At 54.4% G+C, this 23,262-nt stretch overlaps 1 long non-coding RNA gene across 1 annotated transcript; it reads left to right on the top strand.

Moving 5' to 3' along the window:
• The first annotated feature begins 849 nt into the window (after positions 1–849).
• Positions 850–23,000, top strand: LOC116886888. Its single transcript, XR_004386193.1, has 3 exons — positions 850–971; positions 4,850–4,933; positions 22,653–23,000. It is a non-coding gene; the product is annotated as an uncharacterized LOC116886888 (long non-coding RNA).
• Positions 23,001–23,262: the final 262 nt, after the last annotated feature.

Below are 23,262 nucleotides of genomic sequence, written 5' to 3'. Positions count from 1 at the left end.
GCGGTGTGTAGAGGTCAGAGGGTAACCTTCAGGAGGCAGTTCTTCCGCTGTGTGGGTCCCAGGGACTGAACTCAAGGCTCAGGCTTGGAGGCAAAGTGATGACCCACTGAGCCATCCACTGCCTGGGGAAGGGGGGTTCTTTTCAAATTAAAAAATTGTGGGTGCTGAAGAATGCCTCAGGGGTGAAGAGCGCTTGTCGCTCTTGCAGAAGACCGCTTCCCAGCATCTACATGGAAGTTCTCCATTGTCTGGAATTCCACTTGCAGGGGATCCAACCCCTCCCTCCAGCCTCTACAGGTACTGCACGCTCGTGGCGCAGAGACAGACATGCAGACAAAACACCCAGACGTATAAAAATAGATATTTTGTAAAACGTATGTGTCTGGATTTTCATTCCCAAGTCTCCACCACATCTCTCCTGAGCTCCTTTGAAAATTACAGTCTGTCTCTCTATCCCTTCCCCCGCCGCCCTTGGCTTTGCTTCTTGCTCACAGAAGTCTGTGCCTAGTTCTCTCAGGAAGGGTAAGGAGGTTGTACTAGATGACCTCCACCTTCTTTTCGAGCTTTAAATATCCTTTCGTGAGGCTTGCTGGACTCGGTCGACCTGCCCTAACTTCTCCCCAGTACCTTCCTCAGAGGCTGCTCCCATATCTGACTGCAGAGGGCGCTGCAGACGCGCGAGGGGGCAGCCGTGCGGTGGGCGGAGCGATGGCAATCAAGGGAGTCGCTCCAGGAGGCGCGGCGATTGGCTGCTCCCCGGCGGAAGGGGGCGGGGCTAGTGCTTGGTGGGGGAAGGAGAGAGCGGCGCGGTGACGTCACGAAAACCGGGGGCGGGGCCGGGGCTGGGAGCGTGTGACGCCGCAGGCCGCGGCGGAGCTGGGGATTAATGGGAAAAGTTTTGACAGGAGCTGGGGGATTCTGCGGAGCCTGCGGGACGGCGGCGGCGGCGGCGGGAGAGGCGGCTGGAACAGGTCCGTTCGGGTCGGGAAAGGTCAGCGCGGCCCGGGCCGAGGTGGACGGTGGGGTCAGGGGCTCCGAGAGCCGCGTTCCGCGCGGCTGCGGCTCGTCCATGCTCGGCCTGCGCGCAGAGGCGACACCCCCAGGGTCTCCACCGCGGGGACCCCCGTCGCGGCTCGGAGCCGGCCTTCTTGCCTCCTCCCACCCACCCTGACCCCTCTGAAGCCCCGTGGCTTCATCTCCTCCCAATTCCACGGGAACCCCATGTCACCTCCCTTCTGACCCCCTTCCTGAGTGCCTCTCTGGTGTCCCGCTACCCAGGCCCTCCTTGCAGATCCTTCCTGCCTCCCTCGACAGCCTTCCATCCTTGCCCTGTCGGTCAGTGCTCTCTTCTCATCTCCGACCCCTGTTTTCTCCAGTTGTCCGATCCCTCCCCATCTTCCCCAGGATTTTGGGAGTCAGTCCGGTTTATCCGAGCCTCTTCTAACCTGGCTACCGACAGAGGCCCCGCTTTAGCTCGGCTCTGATCTCCTGTCCTTTTCACCTCTTGTCATCCGACCACCTCGCTTCTAGGTTTTTTTGCCCCCTGCTTGGGGAGAATCCAGAGGTGCACGATAGGCTTCCCTTTCACCTTCAGTTGAGCTGGAAGGGTGGTAGAGTGGGGTGTTGAGGGCCAGCTTGACCAGATTTGTTCGGGTCACAGGGTTTACTGGGTGTTTGTTGTATTGGGAGGGAATGTCCAGTTGGTAGGCCCTTGTAATCTCAGCTTTACAATACTTCCCCTTTATGAGTCTGTTGACTTCCAGGAACCCTTGGGGAGAGACGGCTCTGAGTTGGGTGTGTGCCAGCGGTAGCTAGCCGGAGGCTTCATATAACTCTTTTCCCCTTCCAGGAAACAGGATTCATTTGGGATATTATGGAATGTATTTAAACCATGATACTTAAAGCTGTCTGTGCTGTCGTTACCTTCCTTCTACGCACTGCCCTATCCCATAAGCTAAGAGGAGTCTCCAGAAGCTGTGCCCAGGGATGACCGTGGTTTTTAACTTGGTTTTTCCTCCCTGTACTGGCTCTACAATGCTTGTGTGTGTGTGTGTGTGTGTGTGTGTGTGTGTGTGTGTGTGTGTGTGTGTAAAAGTTACATTTATTTATTTCTGCAGGGTGTGGATGTTGGGTGGGGTGCAGGTGTGTATAGGTCAGAGGACAGCTTTACTGGAGTTGGGAGTTGGCTCTCTCATTCGATTTTGTGGGCCCTGGAAATAGACTCGGGCCATTAAGGCTTGACGACAAGCACCTTTACCTGCTGATCTACTTTACCAGTTCCAGAATACGTTCCCGTTTGAGTTTTTAAATGGACGGTGGGCCTGCAAGCCCTTGGGCTGTTGGTCATCTGTCCCCTTAATCTTGATGTCTTGTACAAGGGACAGAGTTTCTCTCATGTCTTTTCACTGACGGATGTGCCTCTCGTGTGGGTCCCTGGACATGGTTCTCTGGTGCCTTTCCCCCTTTTTCCTGGGCAGCTGTATTTACTGGGGCTGGGAGAGGCAATTGACGTCTTTCCCTTTGCCCAGGTGTGGTCTGGGCTTTTGCCTTGGTATCTGTCCGGGCAGGCCGAGGGATTGCACCAGTGAGGCCTTGCAAAGGAACTTGGGCTGTCTGCTTCCAGCCACATGGATCAACAGCTCAGCCGGGTCCGGGGTTGAGCCTCTTTATTTGGCCAGGGACCCCTGGAGGCATCCTCAGGAGAGAGCATATACCTGTCTTTAGCTCACATGATCTTTGAAGACGGTGGGAGTCTGACCCACTCTCACTTCAGAAGCGAGAGCGCACGGTTACATTGGCACCAGGTCTCTAGGTCTCCTCTTTTGAGGATGGCACTCTCTGTCTTTGTGCCAGAATTGGCCTTAGGACAGGCCACCTTCTGGAGCCGCAGCAGGGAGCCAACTGAACCAGCTTGTCCAGACATTACAGTTTTGTAATCTCCGCATGCACTGACCCTTTTCTGTGAAGGCAGGAGGACTGTGGCTGGCCTCGGGTTGAGCTAGTCTCCTCTCCTCTGATCCCTAAGGCCCCTCTATGGAGCACCGGGTGTGTGTGGGGGTGGTGGTAGGGTGGAGGAGGTTAGAAGGAATCTTTTCCTGTGAGAAACATCCTTTAAGTTGTTTTTAAATATCTTTTTACATTTATTAATTATTTGTGTGAGCATGCAGAACAAGTTTTGGGGGTCGGTTTCTCCTTTTGGTGTGTGGCTCCCCGGGATTGAACTTAGGTCATCAGGCCAGTTGACCAGTGCCATTACCCGCTGAGCCATCTTGTCCCTCCCCTTCTAAATTTGAGACAGACACTATCACGGTGTAGCCCAGGCTGGCCTTGAGGGCACTCTGTTAGCCTCCTCACCGAGGGCAGTCTTCCTGCTCTGTCTTCAGAGTGCTGGGGTCGCTGGGATATACCACCCCACCCAGGTCATTCCTGAGGAGTACAGTTGAGTGCTTGGTAATGATTAGTCCAGTCTCTGTTTCCCCAGAGACTCTGCCTGACAGTCCTTTTTTAAAATTAATTCATTCATTATTCATTTTATTTTATACATGAGTGTTTTACCTGAGTATAGGTCTGGGCTATACCGCCTGTGTATCGTGTGTACTTGGTGCTCTTGGAGGTCGAAAGAGGGAGTGTTGGATCTCCCGGATTTCCAGTTCTGGCTGGTACGCACTGTGTGGGTGCTGGGAACCAAACCTGGGCCTCTGAAAGAGTAATGAGTGCTCCTAACCTCTGAGTCATCTCTTCAGTCCCCCTACCTACCACCCTTGATAATAAAACCACCTATTATTGCCCTGTCTCTGCTTAGCCAATCACAGTGCTCTATGCTGAGTTGGCACAAATGCCAGCCCCACCTGTGGTCCCCTATTCTCTTCCCCAAAGGCCTGGTAGGATAGTCAGTATGGAGATAGGCCTCGGAAGCTGGTAGGCCTCTATTTTGGACAGAACAAAGCTGCCCGGCTATTGTGCAAGCAGTCCCCAGGGTTTGAGCCTGGTATGCCCTGGTACAATGAGTCTCGTCTCTTCAGGAGGTGTGTTGGACTCCTGGCTGAGCCCTGCTGCCCTCTGTATGTTGGCTGGTGGAGTGGGTGTACTCTAGTACCCCTTCTAGTGGCTCTGGCGGGCCTGGTAATGCCAGGAGTAGCCTCATGGCATTGCCCGCATTAGGAGCATTCTTCCCTTGCCAGCAATCCCACAAGGTTGTTTGTCCTGCCAGGTTCTGGCTTGCGTTGTGTCCGAAGCCTTGTGCCCAGTGCCCTTGTCTCTGCCATGTCGTCCCAGATTGCCCTGTGGCTGTTTCTTGGAGATGGCTTGATGTCACTGGGCATGTTTGTATGCCGACAGAGCCAGGGGAGGAGTGGCTTGCCCTAGCAGCTGGATTCCAGAGAGTCAGAGGAGAGCTGGGTACTTGGCTGGGGCCTCGCAGGCCTATGGGCCTGGGTTTCAGGCATGTGGGTCTTCTCACTCGGGCCTTCGTAACTCAGGGCTGGTGACTGGGGTGTGACTCAGGGCCTCTCCTTCTGTGAGCTAGTGGGGTGCTAGGCACCACCTCTTTCTTACCTTGCCGGCTCCTTCCGCCCCACCCAGGTAAGATCCGAAGAGCCAGTGTCTGCTTGCTTGGCAGTGCGGGCTCCTTCCAGGATTGGGAAATATTTGCTGACTCAGTCTGAGATCGACAAGTCTCCCAGGGTGGTGTGTGTGTGTGTGTGTGTGTGTGTGTGTGTGTGTGTGTGTGTGTGAGGTCATATGGGACCATCGGTTCTTGAGTCCCAGGGTTCGGTTAGAACTTCCTAAGCTCTTTTATCGGACCCCGGCACCACTCAGTTACCGACACTGGCTCCTTTCTACCTTGCAGCGCTGTGCAGCAGCGTGGTTATGCGTGTGGGACTCGCCCAGAGGCTCCTGCTCACTGACAGATGAGGACAAACCCACGGTAAAGGTAAGCCCGCTTCACTGACTCGGGTGTCCGGCTGACTGCCAAGGCTCCACAGGCTCCTGGCCTTGCAGGGGTCACCAGACCAAGTCCCTGATCACCAGTGCGGTATCTGCACCTATCACCATGACGGCTGCTCGTCAAGTGTGTGCGGCTCAGTAGATCTTTTAGGAGTGTGGAGTCTCTCACCTTCATACCCACAAGAACACGCACTTTCTCTCGTGTCTGAGAGGCTGCCGGCTACAGAGGGTAGCCAGTGTCTGTTGAGTCACTAACTGAACACTCCTTTACAAAGCTCTTCCATTTGTCCAACAGATGAGTTGCTGTTTTGTTTCTGGTTTGTAGCCAGGCTGGTCTAGAACTCCAACTCACCCTTCTCCTTCCCGAGCTGGAATTCGAGGTGTGCGCCCGGCTCTGGGACACGATAGAGTCGTTTAATCCCTGCCCCCGGGTCTGTGGGGCAGTAACAGGGCTCTTCCTTCGCTGCTGGGTGTCCAGCAGACTCTAACAATGCCTCCGGCTTCCCATACTGTTTCCCTGTTCTCAGGATGCCTGGCAGGTTCTAGAAACTCTCAGAAGGAGCACACCAGGGAGTTTGATGGTCATTGTGTTGATGCCTTGGCGGGCAGGGTTATGGTGGGCCCCTGCTGGGGGCAGGGGAAACCTGGCCCTGTTTTAATCTCTGATGTTCAGGGGTCCAGGGTCTGTTTGTGGGACCCACTTCCCTTTCTCTGAGTTTTACAGCCTGCAGATTTTCCTGTTGCCAAACAGGGTGACCAGCCTGGGTCTGGCTGCCTGTCACAAGGGTCAGGTTGTTTTTGGATCCTTCTGGAAGGTCTGGGGCAAGAGCCCCTGCAGTTCTCAGACCCGAATCTAGCCCCTTTCCTCTGAAGGGAGTGTGAGGGAGGAAGAGGTGGGCCGAGGCTTCTGGAGGTCCTAAACGGGGAGGAGGAGGAAGTCTTCCAGGCTGGGAGAGCTGCGCTGGTTTCTCTGTCCGTGCAGAGCCTCAATGGCTGCAGTTCAGAATGAGCCTTCCCACTGAGACGCAACCCGAGGGGCTTCTGTACAAATCTCAAGAGTTTGGGGCTGGGGCTGCCTTAAGCTGACTTAGTCCAGGGCTGAGGAGCCTGGCTGGGGAGAGAAGACACGCATGAGATATGTCTTCCGATGTCAGGGGGCTGGCAGGGGCTCAGGGTGTGATGGTTGGTGGTTTATCTGTAGTCAGCGGCCCGAGGGCTGAGGAAACAAGGTTGCTAGGCTCTGACATCACCATAGGAATAGTAGTTTTCAAGCTCGTGACCTCAACACCCCGATATCCTCTCTCTCTTTTTTTTTTTTTGACCCCGTGTAGCCCTGTCCTGGTCCTTGTAGACGAGGCTAGCCTCAGACTCAGATACCTGCCCGCCTCTGCCTCCAGAGCGCTGGGATTAAAGGCATGAACCACATAATCTAGCCACCTTTAATGTTTTAAATTACACTTGTCTGTCTGTCTATCTGAGTCTGTGTGTATGTGGACAACAGCTGTTCGTAGCATGGTGGCTAGGCTCTGAACACAAACATCCCAGGATGAATGTATGGAGGAGACAGCCAGCTCTCTCATAACCTGGTCTCAGGAATCACAGTGTCATCTCCTCTATTCTTCTGGTCACGGGACCAGTTCACATCAGAGGGAGGTTGGCACCCAGGCATGAGGTGGAGAGGGAGAGACCTCCTTGAGCTCAGCACAGCCATAGAGCAGGCCGTGGTAAGGTCACTGGCCTGCACTCCAGTCACTGGCAGAAGGAAAGTACTTTCACATCGGTTCCATTCTGGAACACACTGGTAGTTCATCGAGGACGCCGAGTCCCGAGGGAAGGTGTTTCTGGGGTGTTTGGGTGGTGGGGAGTCGCTGGTAGTTTTGGAGGAGAAGGAGTACTAATACTGTAGGAGGTGGCAGGGCAGGGGAGGACCATACAGGGCTCTCAGAGGAGGAGGGAGGTCTTCCCGCTCCCATAGTCATCCCTGTGGATACAGCTGGTCACCCGCACTGGCTCTGATCTGTCCACCAGCCAGACAAGTGCCCAGAGAGTGAGGAGGGACCTCCAGCCCCCTCAGGGTTGTCGATGCGTGGAGAGATCGAAGGGCTCATGCGCGTGAGAGGCAGCTACGTTTAAGCTTTGCTGTCAAGGCTAAGGCACGGATAAAACTGGGCCTTTCATTAAACAGTGAAAAACCAGGCAGACAAAATAGTTGGGTTTTTTTTTTTTTGCTTGTCTGCCCTCCTTCCACACATTTAAGGTGTGTGCCACCGCCCAGCAGACAAAATAATTTTTAACACCAGTAATTGTCTCAAGTGTACACACAGAGAAACCCTATCAAGGCAAGGAAGCAGGTGGCTCAGTGGTTAGGAACACTCGTTCTTCCTGGGTTCTGTTCCCGGCACCCATATGGTAGCTCACGACTGTACCTGACCATAACTCCAATTCTAGGGCCTTCGATGTCCTCTTGGGACCTTTGAGGGCACCAGGCGTGGAAGCGCCTGCTGTGAGGACATGAATGTGGACAAACTACTCCCGACGTTCATATTCATGACATAAAACGAGTCTTTAAAAATATTTTTTTAAAAAGCGGGCACAGACACTAGCCAGGTGGTGTTAAGTGTCCTTGGGAAACTGGAACCCCCCCCCCGTCCCCCACGGTCTCAGTGACAAAGCAAGGTGTGATTCCGCCAGTGGCACCTTTATCAGGCTCTGCTTACTGAGCCAGGGTTAGGGGTTTTCGGCAGCATGGATGTTCTCAAAGCAGCCACAGTAGGTCTGTATCTAGTGCGGACGACGATGCCCCCATGGCTGTGTGGGTGGAATCCCCTCCCTCCATCCTCCTCCACCTGCATCTTCTATATGTCCCCAGAGGCCTTGGGACCAGGGCAGAATGACTTCCGTCTGGCTGGGAGGGGTGTCTGGATCCTCGGGTGAGCGTCCCCTGACCCACTTCCAAGAGGGAGTATTAACAGTCTACGAGCCCAGACGTGAAGATCCTTGGGAAGCAGGCCCAGGCCAGCTCCTAAAGATGGCGGCAGTGTGGCTGGAGGATACTGTCCTTTACAGCACCCGGCTTGGCGGCACAGACCTGCAGTCTGAATACATGAAGGGTGGGGGCAGGAGGCTCAGGAGTTCAGGGAGTTTGAGGCCCTCCTGGGCTCCATGGGACCAAGCATCACAAACAACAGGAGGAAGGAGAGGGCTGGGAAGAGACAGGACTGAAGCCATGTTGGAGAGTGGCAACTAGGGACACAGGCAGGAGGCTGGCTGCCAAGTTAACCATGGCTTACGGTTTGCTGTCCCCAGCCCTTCATCAGCGTCTCCTGAGGAGTAAAAGGAACTGCCCTCCCTAGTACATCTGCCTCAGTGGGCTGGGGTCTAGGTTGAGGAAGGACTTCTGAACTGGGGAGCCAGGTTTGAACAGTGTCTTTACCGCCTGTCACCCAGTCTTGGGGCCAGTGGAGCACACAGCAGCGCCCCTTCCTTTTCTCTCCTGACCCACATTCTGCATCTTGCATCAGCCCGGTCCGCACATCTTCTCAGCAGCTCTCCCTGAGTTACTGAGTTCTTTACAGCTCATCTGGACACAGCTTTGAAACCCTCGGAGGGCTGCTTAGGAGAAGCTCACAGTGTCAGGGGCACTGCCTGGCCCTGAGCTCACGCCTCTGTCCTGTATGCTCCGTGGCACAGCCTGGGCCCTCGGTGTCCAGGAGTCCTGACCTTTGAGGCTCAGAGAACTTGGCTTCCCCTCTACAGACAAACTCACCTTTCCAACTGGCAGCACAGCAGACTAGACCTCTCTCTCGCACACCTCATAAACACACTGTGCTGGAATTTTCTGGAACCCAAAATCCCGCTCATCTCCATTTTCAAGGAAGGGAGGTTTGCTCAGTTTCTCTATATGCCTAAACATTTCTAGGCCCAGAGCTGTAATCCTGCCCCCCTCCCCTGCTTTAACATTTTTGAGTACAGGCTAGCCCCTCAGCCTTCTGGGTGTATTGGGGGAGTCAGTCCTGTGTGCGTGTGCGTGCGTGTGCGTGCGTGTGTGTGTGTGTGTGTGTGTGTGTGTGTGTGTGTGTGTGTAAAGCTAGCAGTGTCTGACTTCTGACTTCTGTCCACTAGAGGCCGGTGAACACCCAAAATGTATAGACATCACCAAGTATGTACCCTTAGGGCCAAATCAGCTGAGGACCACCTCTCAGCCATTTCCCTGAGTATCCCTGGCCAGCTGGGCACACTGGGTAAGGATAACGGGTAGGCCTTGTGTGGGAAGTTGACCCTTAATGTCACCTCACCAGGTCCCGGGGGGCTTTGGCAAGGTGAGAGTGGTTTACAGAGAATAACATGTCCCAGTGAGGACACAGCCATCTCCCAGGGCACTCGTGTCCGGCTGTGTGCTTCTCCAGCCTGGTGTCTGCAGAAGCCACATTCCTGGGACAGTTGGTGACATTTGCTCTGCACATTGCTACACACCAACCCATCCCTTAACGGCGGAGGATCAGGGTGCTCTGACCGCCTAGGCAGTGTGCTGCAGGGAGAATGTGTCCCTGTCACCCCGATCCAAAATGGGTTTGCCTGGCCCCGAACACTCTGACAGCTCACCATGGCAGAAGAGCCCCGAGGACAGTCGGGGAGCCCCGGATGTCAGCACAGATGTCTTCCTGAGGCCAGTGCAGATCCTACAGTGAAGTCCTCGGGGGGAGCCCTCGGGAGGCTGGAAAGCCCTTCCTTCATCAGGGGTCCCCAAAGCCTACACACACAGGCCCTCTCCTCCACCATCTGACTAGTAAGCATGTGATTCTGGTCCGAACAGGACCTGCATTCCCTGAGTGTCCTTGGGTCGCCTCTGCCATTTAAGAGATGAGTAAGTCTCTGAAGGGCTGTAGCTGCCATCTGACAACCAGGTGGGTCTCTCAGATGTGACAGTTAGGGCCCCCTTGAGCTGAGGGATTGTTCCGCATTACCTGATGGGTTCTTTGCACCACTGGAGGCGTCCCTGTTAGTGGGCAGCAGAGGGAGTGGGCCCAGGACGGGCGTGTGACCTCCGTGCAAGGTGCTCTGCTTCTGGCTCTGAAGACAGAAGATGAGGCCAGAGAATGTGAGGAATGTGGCTCTGCCTCTGAGAAAGACAAAGGCTCACCAAGGGCCTTCAGGGAAGTGCGACCATGCTGGGTTTGGTCCAGGGAAACCAGTTTGGGCCTTCTGACCTCCAGCGCTGAGTGTCAGTCTCCCTAGCACCTGCCTCCTTTCCTCTCTGGAATATTTGCTGCTCCGTACGTACCCAGGAGTGTCACCCAGTTCACACCGTATGTGTGGCACCTCCTTGAACCACTGTTCGCTCACCCTGCTCAGCCTCAGCTGTGATACCACCTCTATGCCTGCCCTTTTTCCCCATCTCCAGGGGTTGTCAATAGAACCCCCACCCATCCCTTTTCCACCTCTGATAGAATCTCATATATAGCAGGCATATAATAGCAGGGTGAGAGCACAGCTCACCCGGGGATTGGTCTCCCCTCCTGCTCCCCAGCAGGAGTAGAGGGGAGGAGGGACAGGGCAGGGTTTGTGAGGGAAACCGTTGATAATCCATTGACCAAGAGCAGGTTTCAGCTAAGTAAGCCGGTGAGCTGGAGCAGGTGCCATTTATGCTGAGCGTAGTGTAGCACACAGTGTGATTTGCCCTGGCCCAGTGCTGTGTGTGCTCAGCTGTAGACAGTTTCCTCTGTGGTCTGGTTAACCGCCTGACCCTGCTGGCATCTGTGTGCCCAACCAGGGCTAGCCTGGGCCCTACAAGTGTGGAGTGGGATGGCCACCCTGACCCCACCACTGTGAGGACCACATGCTTATTTTTTTTCAGTTGAGATATTTGGTTATTGATTGATAATGTCCTACTCATGGGCATAGCATGTGTGTAGCGATCAGAGGACGTTTTGTGGGAGTCGGTTCTTTCCTTCCTCCATATGGGAGTGGGACTTCAGACTCAGGCTGTCAGGTGGCCATCCTGTCAGCCCAGCCACCTTTTCATTGTTCACTCTTGTGAGCGTTCACACCCCTGAGGGCATGATAGTGTGCATGAACAGGCCATGCCTTCCTGAGCGAGCGGCTTCCCTGGGACGGCAGTTTCCACTTTCCCTCTTTCCCATCTTCTCTGTTGACCTCGTGAGACCATCAGTGTGTCCGCCGAGGTGTGTCAGGAGTCAGAGATCTGCAGTGCAGCCAGCCCTGGATGGGGGTCACTGTTCACCAGCAGTGACATCTGCCCAGAGTGCAGCTCCTTGATGGAGCCCTGCAGTGCCCGGCCACAGAGCTGTTCGGCAAGCCCACACCCAGTATGGCTGCCTCCATAGGGTGGCTGTGTCTGAGAGGAGCACTCACGCATAGGACATTTAAGCCCAGGTTCACTGTGCCTTTCCCTGTGGGCACGACCATCCTCCCTCGATGGACTGAGTTGAGCTCCCTTCTCCCACCTCTGGCTGGCCCCTGCCAGGGCCATGGTGACTTCAGGAGCTGGGCTGCTTGTTTTGAGTCTCCAAAGCTGTTGGTGGCTACTGTGGCTGGGTGGAGAGTGCCTGTCCACGTTGGGCTAAGTGCTCAGTGTGCACTTCCACACCTCAGTGTGTTTATACTCTGCCTGTGTGTGTGTGTGTGTCTGAGTGTGTGTCTGTGTGTGAGTGTGTGTGTGTCTGTCTATGTATGAGTGAGTGTGTGTGTCAGTGGGTCTGTGTGTGTGTATGTCTGTGTCAACATGTGTGTATATGTATGAGTGAGTCTGCCTGCGTGCGTGTGAGCGTGTGTGCCTGAGATAGAGAGGGAGAGGGAGAGGGAGAGAGACAGACAGACAGACAGACATGCATGCTGATAGGGCACAGCTGGGATTTGAACCCGACTGATGAAAGCCGTGAATGTTTCCTAGGAGGGATGGACAGCCGAATCTCATTGGTCTAGGTGGAAATCACCTGTCTGAGTCACTGGACTGGTGTTGGTTTGAGAACAGTCAGCCCCTTGTTGGTCACTGAGCAGAAGCAGCGCTCTGGCAGGCCTCCTGCAGGCTCTCATTCCAGTCAGTAGGCAGAGGAGGCCCAGTGATCAGTGGCTGCCTGGACCCGCTCCAACACCCAGGGAAACACAAGTAACTGAGGGCCAGCCTTGTCGGGAGGGGGGCAGGGCTCAGGCTGTGCTCTAAGTCATAAGGGAAGGGAAAGCAAAGATGGCTAGGATGTCTTCGTCTGGGGAGAGGAGAAAGAGGGCATCGCCTTCATCAGGTTCTCCCTTGAGCCAGGCAGCACCCACCTACCTGCTCCACAACCCCACCCTCCTCCACACACCCCTGCCCCTTGCAGCCTGTAAGGGCAGGGTATTGAGAGTCTGAGATCATTTTGAGCTTTTCAGAGTCTCTGTTCTTCGTTCAGTGACTGCCTGTCCTGACAGTGTCCCCTCAGCGGGGCTCCGTGGGTGTGTGGCTAATGTGCTAGTTAGACTTCAGGCTTGTGAGGAGAGACTGGAAGCAGTATGGGGCCTGGGCCTGCCCTGCTCCAAGATGCCAGCCCTCCCTAAAGTAGAGGCCCGACTCCTCTCTCATGTTTGCTTCTCCCTTGCCCCCTCGTGCCTGCCCTGGCATACCTTACTTTTAATTGTTTATAGCACTTGTGTGGCTGTCAGAAGACAGCTTGCAGGAGTCAATCCTTTCCTGCTCTGTGGGTCCTGGGGTTGGTTATAGTAAGGTGGTTAGGCTTGGTGGCAGGCGCCACCTACTGAGACATCTCACCTGTCCACCTGGCTTAAGCACCCTTTTCTGTTTCTGTTTTCCCATTCTGGTCCAGAGTAGAAAGCAGGAATGGCAGGGGCTCTGGCTTGTCTCTGGGAACTGTTCTTACTGGCCTGTAAACTGTGGACCCTAGGGACCTCAGGTCCGGTGGCCGGAGGCTGGAGGGACAGGTGTGCTGAGCAGCACTCACTCCCATTTCTGTGGACTCTGAGCAAGAAGTCGCTCAGGCACCGGTCACTCTAGCTCACTGCCTGGGAACTTGGGGGGAACAGGACGTGGTGGTCAGGAGCAGCTGCAGGAGCTAAGCTGGATCTACCTGGGTGGCCTTGTGCAGGTCACTGTGCCTTCCGTGGGGTAGCAGCTGTCCTTCTGTCCATCCTGTACCCTGGCTGTCCCCACATGGCCCCGCACTGCAGGTGGACGTGCAGCCTTGGGTGAGCTGAACAGAGCTTAGTACTGCACCCTCTACAGAGAGCAGCAGCCTGTGCGATCACCCTGCGCCTGGTGACAGCCTGGGGACCCCACAGGGCCCCTCCCAAGGGAAGCAGGGAGTTGCTACAGGGAAATCCTGTAGCCTGAGGATATTGGGCTCCACCTCTGGCTAAGGACGAGGCCGGGAAGCTGCATGCAGAGGGTTCAGACAGTAGAGAAGTCATGTGCTGCTGGCTGGGTCGATGGGGAGTTGGGAGACTCTGTTTAGGGCTGAGGCTGACGTTCCCCTTTCCATCAGCGACAGTGAGGTAGCTGCAGCCAGTTGTGGCTGCAGTCTCGCAGACTGTGTAAGCCTGGTTAGTGTTCGTTTGTGTTTTCCTAGCATATGATAATTACACACAGCAATGGCGTTCCCGGGGCATCTTCACCCACTGTATGTAATGTATGGAATATACCCGCTTCCATTACCTGTTCTCGCCGGCCACTCTCATGACCCCATCTTTCTGCGCTATTCCTGTTCACTCCCATTTCTTTCCATGCCAATCTAGAAAAGGTCCCCCTCCCCCTCTGATTTGAAGGTTTTCTCTCATAGCTTTGAGGAAGCATTCCTTGGGGCTCAGAAGAGGGGAACCTGAGATGGAAGGTTGGTCTCTGGGCTGAGTAAGTGTGGCCAACTGACAGGGTGAGGCCTGGTCCCCTGCTCCCTCTTGGGCAGCCGTTGAAGGAGTTAGGGTTGCAGGGAGCTCTTGCTGACCAGGAGGAGGCCGCCATGGACCTTACCCTGCCGTAGTCCTCCATGGTGGTTCTCTGTTTCTCCACATTTACCTTCTCCACCTGGCAGCAGCTGTCACGCTTCCTCGGGAGTAGGGAGAGAGAGAGCTGAATGTGGTACTGAGGTGGGGGACCGCTCAGATCTATAGATCCACTCAGCTTCCCTGCCAGGAAAAACTCCAAGCCAGGGAGAGACCTGGGAGTGATGTTCCCAGGGAGCCTACCAGATGACTGGGGTCTCCAGCAAGCAGGGCAGCGAGCGAAACTCGGCCAGGTTTTCTGTGTGCCATGGTGGCCTGTGCCTGGTTTGTGCCAGGATTCCACTTAGCGTAAGCTGTGTGTTTGCGTGCACGCTGCAGGCCCAGTGCAATGGCTTGCCGTCCATCCCCTCCAAGCCTGCCCCGCCTCCCTCCTCCTCCCTCCAGAGCTATAATTAAATTCCCATGTGAAACCGCATCCCTCGGCTGACACATGGCTGTAAGTAACCGCAGGCCTAGCCATTGGGCAGCTTGTCTGGGGTGACTTCAGGGGCCGGCATCTTGGCTTCCAGATGGTCCCTGGCAGGTCTAAGTAGGTGGTGTTCTGCCAGGAAAAGGTGGCTGTGATTCTGCCCAGGGCTGAGCCAGAGGGAAGAAGGAAGGGGTAGATGGACAGCTAGGAAGGGGGTGACAAGCACACTTTCGGGGGAACAGACGGGAGCACATTCTGGGTCACCCCACTGCAGGGCACACTATGAGCTGTTCTGTAGTGTAGTCTTTTGATACTGGTCCCAGGTAGCCCAGGCTGGCCTGCAGTTGAGTGTGTAACAGAGGATGGCCTTGAACTCCTGATTCTGCCCACCGTGTCTCCCCAAGGGCCACACCCAGTCCATTCTGTTAATATGTTTTAGCATTTTAGAATTGAGATGTGCCTGACATAAAACTCATCAATTTAAGGTGATTTTTAATATATCACGTGATTAGCTCTACCATGTAATTGCACAGTATCTGCCTTACCCCAAAACAGGCCCATACCTCCGAGAGGTAAGCCCCAAAGGCCCTGCCCACCCCATGCCACTGGTCTCACATCCCTCATAGGTCTCTATTCTGTATGTGAGGGTCGTACGGCCACTTACCTGGCTTCTGAAAAACTATCGTGTGTGTGTGTGTGTGTGTGTGTGTGTGTGTGTGTGTGTGTGTGTGTGTGTGTGTGTGTGTATGTGTGGGGGGCACACGCTCTGTGTGCAGGTTTGAGGTCAGTTTCACAGTACAGGCCTTGGCAGACTAGCTGTCTTTAATCGAGTTTGACCTCAGGTCTGGGATTTTTTGTTTCTGTCACAGGCTGTGTGCTCCAGACTAGCTGGCCTGGCATCCTGTTTCCAGTTTGCCCGTGCGATCCTACTCTGTGCTGGTGCCCACTCCTGGTTCTGGAAGCAGGGCCTCTTGTAACCCAGGATGGCTTCGAACTCCTTACCAAGCCAGGGTGACCTTGGCCTTGCCTCCCCAATACTGGGTTTATCCCTCTACTAAGCTTGGTTTTTATGTGGCACTGGGGATGAAACCCAGGGCTTCGCGAATGTCAGGCGAGCGCTCTGTGAACAGCCACAGGCCAGCCCCGACCTCATTCTGTTCCTATGTGTTGAATTAATTGTTTATATATCTCAGCGGTGGCAGGTTTGCTCCCGGCCTCAGTGATTTGTGTTCCCGAGTGAACACACACAGCCTTTGTATTTTGGTATCCCTTAATCAGCTGGGCCACTGTGTAACCTTGTGGTTAATCCACCTCTTGCCAATACTCCCGAGTTACTGCTCACTAAGTTCTCTATTCTACCCTAGCTGCTCTGTGCAACTGGGCCTCGAATACAGACGGCTTCAGGACAGACCCACTGCTCTCATGCTAGAGTCACGGGCGTTTGTTTCTCTAGTGCGCATTTGTTTGCCAGTGATGGACATTTGGGGTGCTTTCTCCCTCATCTCCTGTTCATCTTTCCTCCTCCGTTGTGAGCATCCGCGTGCATGGAGGCTTTCGCGTGGTCTGTGCCCTGTGCAGCCTTTCATCTTAGTCCTTTTTAAGGAGCTGTGACTATGTCCATAGTGTCTGCCTTCGTCTACCTTCCACCCCCGGGACTCTTTCACAGTTCCCACAGTGAAACCCTACACATTAAACCTTCACTCCCATTTGCCCCCTGCAGCCCCGTCTGCCCCAGAACCCACCATTCTGCCCTCTGTCCTGAGCTAGTGCTACACAGGAACAAGGACATACTCCCTTCTCCTCTGTCTTCCTTCTCACCCAAACTGAAGTGACCCGTGCCTCTGCCAGCCCCCCAGTGCTGGGTTAGAGGACACACCCCTGTGTGACCCTACTCTGACCTTAGTGCTCTTGGGGTAGCTGCTGCTGTGCTCCCTGTCCTGGGGGCTGCTGTGTTCCCTGCCCTGGCTGCTGCTGTGCTCCCTGCCCTGGTGGCTGCTGTGCTCCCTGTCCTGGGGGCTGCTGTGCTCCCTGCCCTGGCTGCTGCTGTGCTCCCTGCCCTGGCGGCTGCTGTGCTCCCTGCCCCACCCGGGCTTCACTTGGAATGTCTCAGCCATCCTTGCCGGCCAGAAAGCATTTCTTCATTCCTTTGCCACAGTGGCCTCATCCTCTGTGGGTACACCGTCCCTGCTTTCCTGTGGATGTGAGGGGATCTCTACATAAAAAAGGAATTATTTTATATGCACGAGCATTTTACCTGCATGTAAGTTGTGCAGCTCGCGCATGCCTGGTACCCATGCAGGGCTGAAGCAGGCGGATCCCCTGAGGCTGCAGCTGCAGACAGTTGGGAACCACCACATGAGTGCTGAGAACCAATCCCAGGTCGCCTGGATTGGCTGGATTGGCTCCTCACCACGGCCATCTCTCTAACCCTGCTGTCTACTCCTTAGAATTTTTTTTTTTTTTTTTTTTTGGTTCTTTTTTTTTCAGAGCTGGGACCGAACCCAGGGCCTTGCGCTTCCCTAGGCAAGCGCTCTACCACTGAGCTAAATCCCCAACCCCTACTCCTTAGAATTTTAAATTATGTTTATTTGTATGTGTTTGTGCACACACACAAACATACCACAGCACCTTATGTGGCAGTCAAAGGACAGCTGTGGAAGTCAGTTCTCTCCTCCTATGTGGGTGGTCCCAGGGATGGAATTCCTTCAGTTTGTCACACTTGGTCACCCATTGAGCCATCTCAAGTCTGCCTTTTTCCCCTTTATTTTTGAGACAAGGTCTTATGTATTCCAGACTAACCCAAAACTCAGTATGTAGCTGAAGTTAGCAGTGAACCCCTCGTTTTCCTGCCTCTGCTGTGCAAGAACAGGCCCATGGCATCATAAGTGCTGGGATCCAGCCCTGGACCTTATACGTTCCAGGGCAGGCGCTGTACCCACCGAGCCGCATCCCAGCCTGACCACCAGCCCTTTTCCCAGCCAGAGCTCTTAACTGCTGAGCCTGAGCCATCTCTGTACTTTGAAGATTGGCGTCATGACCAGGCTTCGGTGTGGACGGCGTGGGTCAGGGCTGCTCTGAGCTGCAGGGTGGAGCCATTGTTGGAAACTAATATGACGTGTGTCGCCTAAGACTAGAAACTGCTGGCTTTGCTGGAGTATCCAAGGAGAGAATTACAGCAAGAGACCCAGCGAAGGGACATCTCCAGTGACCTGGATGACTGTTGACTTCCCTCCAGTGCTGGCTAATGTTCTACTTTCTCTCACTGAAACAGCCACAAGAAGGTATTACAGACTGATGCTCTGCAGCCCCGGAAATGGCTTCAAAGATACACGTGTGCTCACACAGCCGTTGGGTTGCTGACAGTGCTGGTGTCTGCCTGGCTTTGAAAGCCATGTCTTTTGGTGGCAAGTGCCATGGAAATACAGGGAAGTTGTGAGCGACAGGGTCCTGATTCTCCTCTGGATTCTGGAGGGAGGTGGGGGAGGCTGACTTTTAAGGTCCCTCCAACAAAGATGGCAGTAGTAGGGACGAGGCTGTCCGTGTGGCCGACTGGCATAGCGAGTCACTGGGAACAGGGCTGTACATCCCTCCCCAGCTGTTGAGACTCAGATGCCATCAGAGCTAGCCTTCCCCGAGTAATGACGAGGAAGCCAGGCCTCCGGCTTGTCAAGAGAAGCTGGCTGAGCACCGCCTGCTGGGTTCTCCTGACTCCGAGGTGTGCCTGGGCCTGGCTGTGGGCTCTGCTCCCGGCCTTGCCAAGGCCGTCTCTGCATGACTTCCACTCCCTCCGGAGGCCACCCTCACAGTGGGCACCGCTCAGCTCCAGAGTCTTTACCTTAGCAACCTTCTGAGGTCAACCATCACCAGGCCCGTCCGAAATCAAGGATGGGAACAGCCTCTACCTCTCAATGAGAAGAGCGGCAAAGGGTGTGTGGCCATCTTCAGTCCCCACACAGGCTTGAGCGATGGAGAGCTGGGATTTGGACCCAGAGCCGAATGATTGCCACCACACTCCATCACCCGTGTCGAGCTAGTCCCTTTCTGATCGCTGGCTCCTGTGTTGCCACTTTCCCCCCTCACCCTCCAAAATGGGAATTGTGCCAGTTGCCGTTAGCAGCCAAGATCCCTCCAAGATAGGTTGTGCCCCGGGGATCTGTGCGCTGCCCCCAGGCAGGGTGGAATTTCCCTTCGGAGTTCCCCTTCTGCAGTGCTGGAGTCGGTGGGAGCCTCCCATGGCTTCACGCTGCAGGCAGATGTGCAGGTTGACCAGCCTTGCAGCTCTGCCAGGTGGTGCCTGGTTGGGGGTTCAGTTCCCACACGTGGCCTGGCGGGCGGGGCGTATTTTCCAGGGAGTTTGGGGAGCTAGCTCCCCGACCCATTCGTTGGCCCACAAAACTAGAAGCCCCTTGCTGATTGGTGGGTAGACTGGCTCGCAGTCAGTGGCTCCTCCCACAGCCCCCAGGCATCTCAGAAAGAGGCCTGACTCCCTGGAAAGCAGCCTAATTCCCTCAGCGGGGAAACAATAAGAAATGTAAAGGAAAAAAAAATTACCTAGAACCTTCCCCAAAATCACCATGGTTCACTATTTCAGTGGATATTCTTTGGGGGGATCTCGCTGATACATCTCCCCTCTGTCTCTGTCTCACATCCCCATGGGTCTATCCCAGCCCAGCCCCCGGCAACTGCCAAGCTCCCTGTGTGCCCCTGGAACATTTCCTGTAAAGGGACTGCTGGTACGTGATCGTCTGTAAACGTCTTGGCTCCTTCACTGCACATAAATGGGACAGTGTTTTGAAAGCTGTGTGAAAGTTCTATTACGAGCACTGTGGGTGTAGTTGTTAAAAATATCCGTACCATTTATTTTGTGTGTGTGGCGTGTGAGTGGAGTGCCCACGGAAGCCAGAAGAGGGCACCGGGCCTCCCAGGGCTGGAGCTCTTTAAAGACAATGACCGCTGGATGTGGGCGCTGAGAGCCAAACTCAGGTCCTCCATAAGAGCAGCAGCACAAGCGCTCAAGCCCTGAGCCAGCTTTCTAGCCCAAGAATAGTTTGGGCTTTTTTGTTTTTTTTCATTTTTTTTTTTTTTTCTTTTTCTTTTTTAAAACACAGCTGGATGTAGCTTTGTCCTAGCAAAGAGAAGATAGAGGCAGGAAAGCCGTGAGTTCAAGGTCAGCCCGGGCAACAGACGACCGAGAGAGAGAGAAAGAGAGAGAGAGAGAGAGAGAGAGAGAGAGAGAGAGAGAGAGAGAGAGAGAGAGACAGAGAGAGAAGAGAGAGAAGAGAGAGACAGAGAGAGACAACAGAGAGAGACAGACACACAGAGAGAGACACACAGAGAAAGAGACAGACAGACAGACAGACACAGAGACAGATACAGAGACACAGAGAGAGACAGACACAGAGACACAGACAGAGAGAGACAGACAGAGAGAGAGAGAGAGCGGGGAGAGGGGAAGGAAAGTGTTAAATACGTGTCTGCATCTGTTATATGTGTGTGGGTGCCCTCAGACTGCTTGGATCGCCTGGGGCTATGTTTCTGGTGGTTGTAAGCCGCCAGCTGTGGGTACTGGGAACTGAACTTGTGTCCTCTGGAAGACATCCCAGCAGCCCCAAGAACTTGTTTGTTTGTGTTTATTCTCTCATATATTATGTCCTGACCTCCCTCCACACAGTCCCTGCCCCACCTCCCATTCCCCTCTCCCTCCTTTTCCCATTAGAAAAGAGGGGGCTTCTTGGGTGGCAGACAAGTAGCTTACAACAAGACCAGGCACAAGCCCTTGTATCAAGGCTGGATGAGAGGTTTTAGCAGAAGAGGGGTGTGGGATATTTGGTCTTCCTTGACGGGCTCTACTCATATACACTCAAGCCGTTTCTCACCCGCATTTACAGGGTCCCTCGTCTACAGTTTCATTCTCCCTGCTAGGAAAGAACCGAATGGAATGTCCCAGGAGCCACAGTATTTTATTACGCTCCTGCACTCACTATTCTGTGTTGTTAATTACCATTGTTAACCATTCTCTGTGTCTGATGTATTGTTGAAGCAAACAGAGAAAATAACGGGTTTAATTAGGGTGTCTTTATAAGTTCAGGACAATCTAATTTGTTCTTACCTCCTCCCCACATCCCTTCCCCTCCTTGTGGCTAGTCCTCGTTCTCCCCATGGTCCTCGCCCTCCCCATGGTCTTCCTTTCTGCCCCCCATCACTTTCTTCCTGATCACAGCCTTGGTTATACTTTGATTGCATCTAGACTCTGCACACAAGAGAAAACTAGCTTTTTTTTTTTTTTTTTTGGTTTTTTTTTTTGTAGGGGGGCCCGGGTGGATTTTTTGTTTGGGCAAGGTGGCCACCCCGGGCTGGCCCGCAACCTTTTTGTCTTGTCTTTTAATTTATTTACTTTTGTGTTTTTGATTCTATTTTTTTTTTTTTTTTGGTTTTTTTTTTTTTTTTTTCGGAGCTGGGGACCGAACCTAGGACCTTGCGCCGCTAGGCAAGCGCTCTACCGCTGAGCTAAATCCCCAACCCCTTACTTTTTGTGTTTTTGAAACGCTCTCCCACAGCCTCTGTAGGAGAGAATGAGGTTGAACTCCCAAACCCCTGCCTCCACTTCATCCAGCTCCTTATTTGCCTGCCTACGAATGGTTTATTTTACTTAACCTAATGATTCCCATTTATCCATTTGTCCGCAAATGTCACAATCTCACCGTTTCCCTTTACGATATAAGATCCGTGAGAACCCGCAGCATGTCCTGAGTGTGCCTGCCGTTCTGTGTGGGGAGCTGCACTCATCTGCACACTGTTCAGACTCGGTATCTGCAGCCCAAGGGGCTCTCTGTGCCTGCCTTATACGTTAAACAGTGTTATGGGTTTTATATGTGGGGGTGTTTCTACACTTTCTTCCTGGGAAATCCTGCCGCAGACTCATTGAAAGCCACCAGAGAGCTCACTGGGGATGTTGGACAAGCTTCCATGGTCTCAGCAGCCCCCTCTGAGCATGCTCACGTGTGTCTTTCACACAACTGTGCTGTGCATGTCCTTGAGCTGAAGTAGCAACAAGAGGCTGCCCAGGGTCCCATGTGGCCGAGCTCAGTAGGATTCAGGGCTATGCGGTACCACCCGGGCATCACAAGCCCTCTGTGGATGAAGGGGCTGCTGAGGGTCTGGTGCTCCTGCTCGGAAGCCCTGGAAAAGTGTCCCCCTAGAGTGGCACCAACACCCCCACCCTCTCTGGCTGGCCCAGCTCTCACCATCAAACCCTCCCCCAACCCCCGCTGGCCCAGCTCTCACCATGACCCCCCCCAAGCTGGCCCAGCTCTCACCATGACCCCCCCAGCTGGCCCAGCTCTCACCATGACCCCCCCCAGCTGGCCCAGCTCTCACCATGACCCCCCCCAGCTGGCCCAGCTCTCCCCATGACCCCCCCCCAGCTGGCCCAGCTCTCACCATGACCATGACCCCCCCCCCAGCTGGCCCAGCTCTCACCATGACCCCCCCCCAGCTGGCCCAGCTCTCACCATGAAGCCCCCTCCCTGGCCTGCTTTTGGCAGTTGTGTGCTTTAGATTTATGTGTCTCAGGCTGGCCTCAAACTTGCTGTGTGGCTGACAGTGACTTTCTGATACTTGTGCCCCTACCTCCTGAGTACTGGGATGACAGGTATGTGTTAGCCTGCCAGGACAGACGGGCAGGCAGACAGGTAGACAGACAGACAGGCAGGCAGGCAGGCAGGCAGGCAGGCAGACAGACACACACACAGAGGGTTGGTCGATGGTTCTGGTGTTAATGTGGTGTGGTTTGGTTTGGTTTGGGGATGAAGTCTCACCATGCCGTCCGGGCTGTCCTGAAACGCATTGTGTGGACCAGACTGGTCTTGACCTCCTGGGCACCCACCTGCCTGTGCCTGCTGAGCGCTGGCACTAAAGGTGTCAGCCGCTATGCCTGGCTGACATGGGTTATTATATGTTATTTACTGCATGTGTGTGGAGGTCGGAGGGCAGCTTACAGGAATCAGCCCCTCCATCCACCGTAAGGGTCTCGGGGACGGAGACCTCTCATTGGCCTCGCAGCCTCTCAACCTGAGGAACCGTCTGGCTGGACCTCAGTTTCGTAATTTTTACTAAATTCTAGCGCGTTACACTAACTTTTCCCGCTGTGGTGTTAGAGCGTCTCGCTTGCCAGCCCTTCGAGTGTGGATGCATTTATACGGAAGTCTGTGGTCTCCTGGAGCATGACACTTTCTGGCCGGCCATCACAATTGGTTCATTTAGAAATTGATGCTTGTGTTTTCCCCCACAGAGCATGGAAGGCCTGGCAGGTCTCCTGGGATTACATCACTTCCTGTTGCCTTTAGGAAGCCCTCTCTGTACTCCGCAGTGTGTCAGGAACGGGCATGCTCTGGTGAGGGAGTGGTGGGTAACGTGTGCGTGAGAGGTGTGGGCTCCGGGTGTGGCCATCAAAGCCTTCTGAAGTCATCAGGAGAGGTGACTCCGAAGCCGTGTGCCCTCAGAAATGTCAGTGAGGAACACTTCCAGGAAGTCTGATGTAGTCTGCCCAGCTGCCTGTCCCCTCCCACAGCTGTGCGTGCTGCCTGAGTCACCCCAGCGGGGAGCCCTGCTACTCTCCACACACTTCCTGTCTGGGAAAGCCTGCTGGGTAGCTATCCAGAGTCCCAGAGAGCTTGGGTTGCAGCTGCCTCTCCAAGCGTGCGCACAATATGGGGGTCTTTCACATATGTATGGTTCGTGCACTGGGGGACCGATGAGTCTAGGACTGCGCTTGGGGAGGCTCTGCTAAGGTTCCACCACCTCCTTCCTGGGCAGCGTCTGGTGGCCCTGTCACTTTTATTCAGCTCCCGTGTTTTCTGCCTCAATCCCTGTGTACTTTGCCTTAAACTTCCTGCACTGCG

The sequence above is a fragment of the Rattus rattus genome, chromosome 18 (genome assembly GCF_011064425.1).
Source record: "Rattus rattus isolate New Zealand chromosome 18, Rrattus_CSIRO_v1, whole genome shotgun sequence".
NCBI lineage: Eukaryota > Metazoa > Chordata > Mammalia > Rodentia > Muridae > Rattus > Rattus rattus.
This window is presented reverse-complemented; position numbering and strand designations above follow the sequence as displayed.